This window comes from Schistocerca americana, chromosome 1 (genome assembly GCF_021461395.2).
Source record: "Schistocerca americana isolate TAMUIC-IGC-003095 chromosome 1, iqSchAmer2.1, whole genome shotgun sequence".
In the NCBI taxonomy this organism is placed as follows: Eukaryota; Metazoa; Arthropoda; class Insecta; order Orthoptera; family Acrididae; genus Schistocerca; species Schistocerca americana.
In genome coordinates this window covers 346,841,444-346,855,271 of record NC_060119.1, presented here as the reverse complement: position 1 = coordinate 346,855,271, position 13,828 = coordinate 346,841,444, and positions in this window count along the sequence as shown.

Here is a 13,828-nt window from a genome sequence, read left to right as displayed (position 1 = left end):
AGCTGCCGGGTTCAGCGCGCCGTCGCCAGCGCACTGGTCCCCATCGATGGCCTCGTCATCGACGATTTCACACGACGCTCCTCGGCAACTGCACCCCGCACTCCGGAGAGGCGGATGCACCCCTCGCCCTTCGCCGCCTACTTGCCCGAGCTTCCACCTGAAAGCCAAGGACCCACTCCTACTCAGGTGGTGGGTCGGTCCCCCAGTCGTTCGGAGGTCTGGGCCCATCTAACCTAGCCCAGGCGATGTCACCACCTCCTGGGTTTGGCAGAACACGCCCCGGTTACCCAGGGGCGCGGCGAAGCACCATTGCCGACTCGCGCCGTGATCCCACGCCGACAAACGAGGTCGCCGGCATGCAGAGCACCTGCTGGTCTGTGCCCTGCGAACAGAAAGGGACTGGTGTTCGGTCCCTCGACACAGCTCCCCCTGTGCCACGCACCCTTCGCTTTCGCATCGGGTTGGGTCGCAGCTCTCCCTTTTGTCGCAAGGCAGAATGCCAAGCTCACCGTCTGGCACCACGGGAAGGCGGAAAGAGCCACTTGGGAAGGAGAGGCTATAAGAGACGCTTCACTTCCCCTGTGAGGACTGCTGCGGCACACCCGACCGGGAAGCGATACGCCCCAGTGCGAGCCTCCGTGCCTTACGGCGCGCCGGCAACGGGCGGGCCCGCGCCGAAACGCGCCGTCAAGCGACTGACCTCACGCCAGATCTCATTGTATCATATATTAAGTTTTCTTACCGTCCCATTCGCCTATGGAGAGGGGAAGAAAGTAAAGCGACCTGAGGAACGAAGAGCGGTCGCGAACTAAATGTGAGTGAAATATTTGTATATTGTTATCCTTATTCAGCTGGGAAGCCCACACATTTGCTGTGTACCTAGCTTTTACGAGGAGCAAAAATAAAATGAATTAAAGGTCAATTCACATTAGCCGTCACGTCCTGTCCCGTTGAAACATTCTGCAGTGCATTTCATATGGCGAAGTCCACACGGCCGTCCCGTCACGACAGCGTAAGTGCCCTTGTCCACGACAAGAACATCCGCCGGCCGCCAGTCTGGGAGATTCGCCGGGTTTGCAGTGACACATTGTTTCTTATGAGGGCTTGTCCACGGGACGACTCGGCAAAACGACCGGCCCGGTGCCGGATGCACTTCCGGTTGCCCACTGCAAAGCCGGCAGCCGGACGGTGCGCCGGGTTCTCAGTATGACATGTTGGAAAATGTCTGCGTGTCCACGAGCCGGCAGCTCGCCGGGTGCTGGGAGTGTTCAGTCGCGCCTGGAGCCGTTGCACGTGCTACCTGTTGAGTTTCAAGATGAATGCTGATCTGAATATTGATTGTGAAGTTTTGGTTGCGGAACGACCAGTCCTGTGGGATAAGACAACCGAGGAATATAAGGATAGATGACTGACTTTGGAAGCATGAAAGGATGTGTGTACACAACTTAAAGAAGATTTTAAAACGCTTGGAGATAAGGAAAGAAATGATATAGGTATGTAGTTTGACTTCATCTCAAATTTATTTTTTTCATTTTCATTACACACCTCATTCCTTCTCTCTATACTATTGTTTGTTTCACATAAAATATGAATACATTAGGCGAACTTATCTTGCCATGAAATTTTCCCATTTTCAGAAATCAAGTAATTAACGAACTGCTTTCTGATAGTGTTCGCTGACACGCCACCTCGTACTGCTCGTGTACATGGCAGTTCTCACAGGTCAGAGTCCACATCTATAGTCATACCCGCATACAGAGTATTAAGACACTCTTCTTTATGGATGAAATTTTGTGGAACAGTACAAGCCTTCACTATGTCAGTCGCAAAATCAGTGGAGACCTTTAAAGGTCGGTGAAAAATCCTCCATTTATTGACCGTTATGGCAAAAGCACACTCTACAAATTGTCTTGCTTTGCTTAAGCGATATTTAAAAATACGCTTAATGATATCAAGATCTCGCCCAGGGAAGAAGTAAATTATTATGCAGTGCAAATGCTTCATCTGCAACGAAAACATAAGGCAATTCCCCTGGAATATTTTGGAATACCATAAGAGGACGTAGGTCCAGTGTGTTTGTCTGCAACTTTTTCCATAAAGACGTATCTTTCAATACCCTTGAGTCACAATCTTTACCATAAGCACCGACATCCACATAAATAAAATTATAATTTGTATCCACTACCACCATCAGGACTAACGAATAATAGCCTTTATACTTGAAAAACATTGATCCACTTTCTTGTGGTTTGATAACTCTGATATGTTTATCATCAATCGCCCCTAGGCAGTTTGGAAATTTTGCAGTATTTTCAAACTGACACGCTATATTCAGCCAGTCATTTTCCTCCAGAATGGGCGTATATGTGTTACGCAATAACAACCACATCTTCATACAAACCTCATGTAAAATTCTAGTAATTGTTTTTATTCCAAGTCTGAAACTGTAACGGAGATCGGAGAAAGTATTTCCTGTTGAAAGGTACCTGAAGTGAGAAAAACATATGGGTTTGATTCTACTCCGGCTTTCTTTTCAGGAAAGATGGTAGTAAAAAAATGGGCAAATTTAAGAGATAACTGGATGAAATTCCACAGGAAATTAAACGAAGGATATAAGAGCGGTTCTGGAGCAAGCAAGAAGCGAAAATACGTATTTTGTGAGCAGCTACATTAAAAAAAAAAAATAGCAGACAGATGAGAAACTTAATCAAATATGCCGGACAATAGTGACGACGTAAACCCCGCTGACAATCAGTCTGAAAAACATTGTCACCAAGTTAAAAGCCGCAGAAAAACAAAACGGCTACAAATGAGCTGGACAGAAAAATGGTGACTATTATTGACGCCTCTATTGAGCAGGGCCACAGTAGAAGTATGTCTTTTTTTAGGGGAATTGCCCAACTGTAGATAAATTTAATGATGATGATATCGTACTCTTCCAGCACGAAGTCGTGAAACTTCTAAAAAGAATTAGGTCGAAACCACAATATAGAAACATGCATCAACAATCTGCCCAAGATTCCTGGAACTGTGCCTCACATGAATACCAAACTCTTGGTGGTGCATCATCGTACCATACACCAAGGCTAAATCAAGATAGCAACTATTCTGTGTACACCTCTGCAGAACACTATCATGTATGAACTTGTACGAGGCCACCTAATGAAGACATGTCTTTGGAAACGTATGCAAGTCCTGCATCCACCATATCCAACATTACTGAAACATATGATTTTTTAAACTAATTGTAAATTGAACATTGTTTCTGTCATCTTAATGAAAATAAAGAAAACCCTATTCACTGTCATTCTACTTTGTTTATCAGGAGCGTTTTTAAATTGTGGTGTTAATTTTTGATACAGCAAATTAATAGTTTTTAATAAGTAAATTTCAATTGTGTAATTAGCTCAGTGTCACTGCAAGCATTTCAGTAGGAGATATGCAGTTTCGCATATTGGTGTCTTCATGTTGCAAATGAGTTTGTAAAAACAGTAATTTGTCAAATGTTGTTTTTGACATCCTGTAAAAATTAAAGTGCTTTGTGTCGTCCTGTCGTAGTTCTTCATGTAGCGTACAGAAGGCACCAAATTTAAATCGATCTTGCATCACAGAATGCACCCAATACTTCCAACGACGAAGCTGTTTCTTTTTGTAAAAATAATATAGTGCAACGAGAGTGCAAAAGTCGCTGTTATCCATCATACTGCTCCGTTGCACACAACTCGACTGCAGTATTTCCGGCGCCGTCTCCATGGACAAGTGCATCCGGTTTTCTACTGGCCGGCAGAAATGCCGGTCCGGCGAATATTCTCGTCGTGGACAAGGGGCCTGAAAGTTTCTCTGGAGGAAAGTTTTGATGGCTGACATCATCCGTAGGTTCCTGATCCCTAACCCACAAGCTCACTTCCTTCCATTGTATGGCCATGGGTGGGTCTCCATATTTCGTTTCATCATGGTTTTCGCAGCTGATATCTGTTGGTTGTTGTTCGTTATTTTCTGTAGCTTGTTTCGTTTGATCATTTCTTTTGTTAAAATTTATAACAAATGAGAACAGAATAAATGAAGCATTGGGACCACACTCTTAATTGTATTACACGAGCTTAGTAAATTATTTGCCCTCTACTACATTCATAAAGTGGATTTTTATGGATACTGGTACGGTATTTAATATTTTACAATGAAACGGATTGCTGCAGGGTTTAAACTTGAAGTGAAAAAAGGACTGTGGGTAGAATCAAACTGAATAGTAGGTGGAGTTTATTTGTATGTCGTCAGGCATTTTTAGTGTTACATAGAAAAATGCACTGAAACTTCCAGCCACTGCACATTGTTTGTTAAAAATTTGTATTTGTGGCAGGCCTATTTATAGTTAAGCAGCTCTCTGAAATGTGTGTGAAACAGTTTTGCAAGCATCAGTAGCCAATACATATGTGGTTTTACTACAGTACAAAGCACCCCAGTACAAATGAGGCACTTGAACTACCAAACATGTAAATAAAACCTATATATCTTGAAGGGAAAGGTATTGAGGGTGATATGACTAATGCACAAAAATCTGCACTGGATGAAATTTTCACAGGATGTGATGGCAGCTAGTAACACTGTTCTTTTTAGTAATTCTGGGTGCCATTTGATGTATCAAATGAAAAAACTAATGCTTCCACTTTCCAAAATATAAAATGCAGATTCCTCTTTCTCAGGTTCCACATATAATATGCGAAATAGTGACATATTTTCCTATCCAGGCACTTTCTTTGTGTTGTTTTACCCTTCTGTCTCCCTTCTCTAATATGCAAATTGCCCCTGCAAGCTGTAAATTATTTGAGTATGATAAATGTCGTTTTCGTGCAGATGTGGATTCCAGCAGTCATGCATATAAGCGGCACCTTGTGTATGTGCACTATGTGTGTAAAAGCAGCTGAAAATCATCTTGCGAAGATCGAAATTCCCACGAAAAGTGCAGCTGAGGACAGCAATCCGAGCTGAGATCACATGGCTTGAACTGACTTGACGTGCCATGACATGATGGACAGTGTGAATAGGTACACCTTTACATGATGCTGCTGTGACGAACAGTGTGTATTGGCCTTAAAAGTGCATATCCACAACTATGTGCTCCTATTCAATTCTTGTTTGGTATACATGGCTATACCAACAAAGACTTTACAGTGGGGATTCCAATCAAGAACATGAAATATGGATAACTAAATGAGAGTAAAAGCATCAAGGAAGAGGATGCAAATGCGGCACAGCAATTGCTAACACTTGCAGCAGCCAGTACTTCTGCAACATAGCTTCCTATACAACCAGAACCTCCAACAAAAGGTAGGATAGTACATCATGTTAAATTTATAGCATACTGAACTATGAGACGTGACGTATGGTTTGCTCAAGCCGAAAGCATTTTCAGCCAATATGGCGTCAGTAATGATACAGATCGCGTTGCCTGTTTTATTGCCCATTTGAAAGAAAATCAGACTGTTTATCCAGAGGGAGTCTTGCACACACACAATTAAGCCACTTAAAAACATGCCTTTTAAACATTTCAAGCCAATGGCTGAAGCAAGGCTGCAATGGTTACTAACAGACGATCTGTTGGGGAACAGATTCCCCAAGCAAGTATTACAGGAGCTTGGGTCTTCAGCGAGTTCCTGATTAGTTAACAAAAAATTCGTTATGGATGGTGTTGCTATAAAAGCCTTCAAAAATATGTCGATTGTTCTGCAAACAGATACAAAGTTATCTCTTGCAGCACTAACAGATGATGAAGCCGTTTCAGACTGCATGCAGTTCAATGTTGGCAGTGCCATAGCTAGAGTTGACATGGCAGACAGAATCAAAACATGCATGCAAGGGGCAGAGCCAACAAACGATACTGAGCTAAGCCTTCAGAGCGGCCTGCCAGTGTTACATATAGATCAGCTGACAGAGAGAGTCAGAGTGCTCAGCATGCAGATTATGGCACTGCAAAAGTGCAATGTTTCAATGAAAAAAGAAAAGCAGATGTCAGATGTCTCACATGCTTAACAATCAACAGGATGACAGGACAAGTATGGATAAATCCTACTGGTGTTGGTATCACAAACATTTAGGATTTGGGGCGTGAAAGTTGTAGTTCCCTGTAACCATCCAAAATGCCAAGGATGGCCAATAAGGGGCGCCAGTGACTGTCATCCTCCTCATAAATGTCTCTTATTCTCTTGCCACGTCTATTGTGCAGGGACACAGCATTGCAGCAGTGGATAAGTTGGAAATCTGAATCGTTCAGGAATAGAGTCTGGATTGCTGAAGCAGTTAAGGCAACTGCTCGTGAGAAGCAGTAAATGGGGGTTCGAATCTTGGTCCAGCATTAATTTCCAACTTTCGCCATGCATTACCACAATGCCTTGTGGTGCTGGAAGTCACAAATTCCCACCCATCCTTCCCTTTCTTTTCCCATTCTCTATTTCACATAAATGTATGCACCAGCCACGTCATAATGAGTGGTGTCTGTTCTGTGAGACGTGTCTGACAGAGCAGACACCACTCAAATATATTATATATAAATAACAGAGAATAGGTTTTACAAATGCATTCAAAAATTCACAAAGGCTTTTTGTGATGAACAAGGTATCAGGAACCAATTTTTTGGTCGACGTTGATTCAGACCTTGGCACATGACTGGAACAACAGTATTCAAAGCAAATGGTGCTGCAGGATGCAAATATTAACGGCTATCAATAACTCAGTTATCAACACTATGGAAAAAAAGAAATATTATAGGACATCGGTTTGAACAGGCAGTTTCTGTGGGCGTTCAAGGTGATAAATGTTAGTGAACCTATTCTGGGAGCAGATTTCTTGCAGCTTTTCCAATGGGTGGTGGACATACACAGTAGCACATGTAACGTCGGAAATGCATATCCTCCTATTTCCATCCATTGCACTATAATTTCTTTTCCTTTATTTTGTTACCTGAAGATATGACGTTTCTGTGTCTTTGTATATTGTAATTGTTTTACTATTTGTATATATATGCATTTATGTCGATGTATAATTGGTTTGTTTTGTGAATATTATTTGTATTTATACGCTGGGTATGGCCTAGGGAAAACTATGCTATCGAACGAATACATCGATAGGTCGTGTAGAGAACCAAAGTGTTTAGGATCTTTGGTAGTGTTAACTCTGTCGCGTGGAGCGCGGGCAGAGGGGGAGTCTGGCTTGGGTGGTGCAGTGGAGCAGGTCTGTTGTTTGACGCTCCCGCGAGTTGCCGCGCTTTCGGGGTTGGGCAGCATGTAATTGCGCTCGACTTGCTGTGACAGTTTCTGACACGGTGTCGCGGACAGGAAGCATTAGCTGGCGCACGTCAAGAGCCCGTTTCGCCTGGTGACTGTGTCGAGAAGAAGGCGCGCCAACATCCAGCTTCTACAACAGCGACGGCCGACAATGAGTGACTGTCGCCATCTCCTCGATCGACGGCTTCAAACCTTCAATCAACCAACAAGGAAGACTGGAAGCACGTAAAGTTTTAGAGCTGTATGGCAGACCTGAGCTTTTCAAACTGTTCCATTTTCATAACTAAATTACAGCAACGTAGCATGAACCTTTGTTGCTCATTGTCCCAATTCCATTACCAAGCAGGGTCCCTTCCTTTTCCGGAATGAACCCGAGTGTCGTTGAAATTCAAATGCCAGCATCATTCGATTTCACTGCTTTAATTTCAAAGTTCAGTTAAGGTATTCATAGCTGGCTACAATATTTAGATTACACAAGCACAAATTAAGAGCGCGAGTTTTGTTACCGTATTTTAGCTTACCTGTGACTGCAGCTCAGCTTGGTACGTACTAAATTTTACTATTGTTAATTGTTCAGAATCATTTAATTCAAGTTCAAAGTTAAATGTCTTATTTCTAAATTGCATAGATTCAAGTAGCTTTTGAAATGATTGTTGAGGTAGTCCAAGACTAACCATATTTTACTGAATTTCGATGTTCTTCAGAAAGAAAGCCCACTATTAACTTCAGTCACTAAATTAACTTTCGATTTTCCAGTTTTATTAATTCTTTTGCTAAATTAAGTCAGAGTGTAGCGAAATTTATTACTTCTAACAAACTTTCAGTTTTCACACTACACATGTCAATCTTGAGTTGCCACGCTTCTAGTGCTAATTATATGTGTAATAACCTTTCTTTTTCAGTTATTATAGTAATTGTCCTTAGGACTGGCGACCGTAATTTCCCCCAAATCTCAAATATCTAATTACCGCTAGTTAATTGTTAACTTAACGGCCGCACATTTACTTTCTTTATTAACTTTACCCCTTTTCAAAATTAATTTCCACCAGTTTCATTTGCATTTTTCCTTTCATTTAGATGTAACCCTTTCCTCCCTCTTTACCGACAAATTAACTTCGGTGACGATTGCTTTTCCCAAATTTCCATTAGGTACACGCAGTTTAATTTTTCACTGTCATTAAGGTCGATGAGTGAGGGGGAGGTCACACACACTTCTGCCCATAGCAAACTTAGTATCAACACAGTACTACTGTAATATGGACAATATTATCGACTAGTTTCCTGATATGAGGTCGGTGAAATAAACAAAACACAAGAAAAGTCTGAGTATGATGCATTTCATTCACAAATGGCCTGGATCTCTGGTAGTGGCTAAACCATAACGTCTAATGCCAGAAAGTCCACTGTGGCCAGAGAGGATACAATAGACAAATTCAAGGAGTAATGGCACCTTTAGAGAGCCAATAGCCATCGTCCTTACAAACTTGACACCTATGTGGAGGTAACCACATATTTAATGCCAGACCAGTATGGGATAGGTACTCCATGGACTTTAACAATGCAATAACAGCAGCAAAAGTATTCAACGTCATTGATTGTGCCAAAGCATATTCAGAAATGCCAGTCATGCCTACCACCGTTGGATAAGCAGCTGCAGCAGCAAGTCGTATACTCCTAGCTCACTCATTTGTTACATAGTTTAATTCTTAATATCTTTGTGTGTTTTTGGAACTTGCATTGTTTAATTCATAAATTTCGGGCGTATTATAGTATTTGAGAGTTGTAGCATCGCGGTTTAGTACCTGAATAGTGTAAAATCGCGTAGTCTCCTTCCGCCGCCGAGCAGTGTGTCAGCAGTGCGCAAGTAGCAGCATTACTGCATTTACTAGGCAATCTTGTATTTTAATAACCGTTTAAATTTTGTGTCGATTTGTTTGCGCTCTCTGTAGATTAGTTTAGACGATCTTTGCACAACAGTTTTTAGCATGGATAGGGACTGCAACTGCTGTGTTCGGATGCAGGCTGAGTTGGCATCCCTTCGCTCCCAGCTTCAGGCAGTGTTGGCTTCAGTCACACAGCTTGAGGCTGTTGCCAATGGGCATCACTGTGGGGGTCCGGATGGGGGTTTGTTGGGGACGGCCAGCTCGTCCCACGCATCCCCCGATTGGACTACGACTGTGGTTGCCTGGCATCTGCCCGCATTGAGGCTGATCCCTCACCTGTGGTGGAGTGGGAAGTCGTCTCAAGGTGTGGCAGGGGGCGAAAGACATTCCGGAAGTCTGAACGGAAGGCCTCTCCAGTTTGTCTGACGAACCGGTTTCAGGCTCTGTCTCAGGCTGATACTGATCTTCGGCCTGACATGGCTGCTTTTCCTGTTCCAGAGGTTGCCCCTCAGTCTGCAAGATCCGGGTGGTCGCAGAGGGTGGGCTTACTGGTAGTTGGGAGCTCCAACGTCAGGCGCGTAATGGGGTCCCTTAGGGATATGGCAGCAAGAGAGGGGAAGAAAACCAATGTGCACTCCATGTGCATACCGGGGGGAGTCATCCAGATGTGGAAAGGGTAATTCCGGATGCCATGAAGGGTACAGGGTGCACCCATCTGCAGGTGGTCGTTCATGTCGGCACCAATGATGTGTGTCGCTATGGATCGGAGGAAATCCTCTCTGGCTTTCAGCGGCTATCTGATTTGGTGAAGACTGCCAGTCTCGCTAGCGGGATGAAAGCAGAGCTCACCATCTGCAGCATCGTCGACAGGACTGACTGTGCACCTTTGGTACAGAGCCGAGTGGAGGGTCTGAATCAGAGGCTGAGATGGTTCTGCGACCGTCTGGGCTGCAGATTCCTCGACTTGCGCCATAGGGTGGTGGGGTTTCGGGTTCCGCTGGATAGGTCAGGAGTCCACTACACGCAACAAGCGGCTACACGGGTAGCAGGAGTTGTGTGGCGTGGGCTGGGCGGTTTTTTAGGTTAGATGGTCTTGGGCAAGTACAGAAAGGGCAACAGCCTCAACGGGTGCAGGGCAAAGTCAGGACATGCGGGGACCAAGCAGCAATCGTTATTGTAATTGTAAACTGTCGAAACTGCGTTGGTAAAGTACCAGAACGTCAAGCGCTGATAGAAAGCACCGAAGCTGAAATCGTTATAGGTACAGAAAGCTGGCTGAAGCCAGAGATAAATTCTGCCGAAATTTTTACAAAGGTACAGACGGTGTTTAGAAACGATAGATTGCATGCAACCGGTGGTGGAGTGTTCGTCGCTCTTAGTAGTAGTTTAGCCTGTAGTGAAGTAGAAGTGGATAGTTCCTGTGAATTATTGTGGGTGGAGGTTACACTAAACAACCGAGCTAGGTTAATAATTGGCTCCTTTTACCGACCTCGTGACTCAGCAGCATTAGTGGCAGAGCAACTGAGAGAAAATTTGGAATACATTTCACATAAATTTTCTCAGCATGTTATAGTCTTAGGTGGAGATTTCAATTTACCAGATATAGACTGGTACAGTCAGATGTTTAGGACGGTTGGTAGGGACAGAGCATCGAGTGACATTATACTGAGTGCACTATCCGAAAATTACCTCGAGCAATTAAACAAAGCCGGCCATGGTGGCCGTGCGGTTCTAGGCGCTCCAGTACGGAGCCGCGCTGCTGCTACGGTCGCAGGTTCGAATCCTGCCTCAGGCATGGCTGTGTGTGATGTCCTTAGGTTAGTCAGGTTTAAGTAGTTCTAAGTTCTAGGGGACTGATGACCATAGCAGTTGAGTCCCATAGTGCTCAGAGCCATTTGAACCAATTAAACAGAGAACCGACTCGTGGAGATAACATCTTGGACCTACTGATAACAAACAGACCTGAACTTTTCGACTCTGCATGTGCAGAACAGGGAATCAGTGATCATAAGGCCGTTGCAGCATCCCTGAATATGGAAGTTAATAGGAATATAAAAAAAGGGAGGAAGGTTTATCTGTTTAGCAAGAGTAATAGAAGGCAGATTTCAGACTAACTAACAGATCAAAACGAAAATTTCTGTTCCGACACTGACAATGTTGAGTGTTTATGGAAAAAGTTCAAGGCAATCGTAAAATGCGTTTTAGACAGGTACGTGCCGAGTAAAACTGTGAGGGACGGGAAAAACCCACCGTGGTACAACAACAAAGTTAGGAAACTACTGCGAAAGCAAAGAGAGCTTCACTCCAAGTGTAAACGCAGCCAAAACCTCTCAGACAAACAGAAGCTAAATGATGTCAGAGTAGCGTAACGAGGGCTATGCGTGAAGCGTTCAGTGAATTCGAAAGTAAAATTCTATGTTCCGACTTGACAGAAAATCCTAGGAAGTTCTGGTCTTACGTTAAATCAGTAAGTGGCTCGAAACAGCATATCCAGACACTCCGGGATGTGAAGGCATTGAAACAGAGGATGACACGCATAAAGCTGAAATACTAAACACCTTTTTCCAAAGCTGTTTCACAGAGGAAGACCGCACTGCAGTTCCTTCTCTAAATCCTCGCACAAACGAAAAAATGGCTGACATCGAAATAAGTGTCCAAGGAATAGAAAAGCAACTGGAATCACTCAACAGAGGAAAGTCCACTGGACCTGACGGGATACCAATTCGATTCTACACAGAGTACGCGAAAGAACTTGCCCCCCTTCTAACAGCCGTGTACTGCAAGTCTCTAGAGGAACGGAAGGTTCCAAATGATTGGAAAAGAGCACAGGTAGTCCCAGTCTTCAAGAAGGGTCGTCGAGCAGATGCGCAAAACTACAGACCTATATCTCTGACGTCGATCTGTTGTAGAATTTTAGAACAAGTTTTTTGCTCGAGTATCATGTCGTTTTTGGAAACCCAGAATCTACTATGTAGGAATCAACATGAATTCCGGAAACAGCCATCGTGTGAGACCCAACTCGCTTTATTTGTTCATGAGACCCAGAAAATATTAGATACAGGCTCCCAGGTAGATGCTATTTTTCTTGCCTTCCGGAAGGCGTTCAATACAGTTCCGCACTGTCGCCTGATAAACAAAGTAAGAGCCTACGGAATATCAGACCAGCTGTGTGGCTGGATTGAAGAGTTTTTAGCAAACAGAACACAGCATGTTGTTATCAATGGAGAGACATCTACAGACGTTAAAGTAACCTCTGGCGTGCCACAGGGGAGTGTTATGGGACCATTGCTTTTCACAATATATATAAATGACCTCTTAGATTGTGTTGGAAGTTCCATGCGGCTTTTCGCGGATGATGCTGTAGTATACAGAGAAGTTGCAGCATTAGAAAATTATAGCGAAATGCAGAAAGATCTGCAGCGGATAGGCACTTGGTGCAGGGAGTGGCAACTGACCCTTAACCTAGACAATGTAATGTATTGCGAATACATAGAAAGAAGGATCCTTTATTGTATGATTATATGATAGTGGAACAAACACTGGTAGCAGTTACTTCTGTAAAATATCGGGGAGTATGCGTGCGGAACGATTTGAAGTGGAATGATCATATAAAATTAATTGTTGGTAAGGCGGGTACCAGGTTGAGATTCATTGGGAGAGTCCTTAGAAAATATAGTCCATCAACAAAGGAGGTGGCTTACAAAACGCTCGTTCGACCTATACTTGAGTAATGCTCATCAGTGTGGGATCTGTACCAGACCGGGTTGATGGAGGAGATAGAGAAGATCCAAAGAAGAGCGGCGCGTTTCGTCACAGAGTTATTTGGTAACCGTGATAGCGTTACGGAGATATTTAACAAACTCAAGTGGCAGACTCTGCGAGAGAGGCGCTCTGCATCGCGGTGTAGCTTGCTCGCCAGGTTTCGAGAGGGTGCGTTTCTGGATGAGGTATCGAATATATTGCTTCCCCCTACTTATACCTCCCAAGGAGATCACGAATGTAAAATTAGAGAGATTAGAGCGCGCACGGAGGCTTTCAGACAGTCGTTCTTCCCGCGAACCATACGCGACTGGAACAGGAAAGGGAGTTAATGACAGTGGCACGTAAAGTGCCCTCCGCCACACACCGTTGGGTGGCTTGTGGAGTATAAATGTAAATGTAGATGTAGACATAAAGAAGGCTGCCATCACTACTTCATTCAGCCTAGATGGATACCACTTCATGCCATTTGGTTATAAAAATACTGCACAGACATGGTATCGTTTTGTACACCATGTTCTTAGGGGTTTTTAGTCTCTTTTCTGCCACATGGATGACATGCTGCTAGTTTTGGAACAATATAAGGAACACCATCAGCAGCAGTCTGAGCATCTCAGACAATAAAGAGCGGTAATAAACGGGGAAAAATGTGTATCAGATAAAAGCAGTGTCAAATTTCTAGGATTCGAGGTGCCCACTAATGGCATCACACCTTTGTAAGAAAGGGTAGGTGACATTCATAATTTGCCGCTACCAAAAACGTACAGAGACTTGCAGCATTCATTGGAATGTTCAGCTTTTATAAATGCCACCTACAAAAAGCCAGGATACTGCTGTCATATTTCATGGAATTATTAAAAGATAGTATATGGCAGGACTCCCTCTCCCTCCACGAACCATGGACTCTGC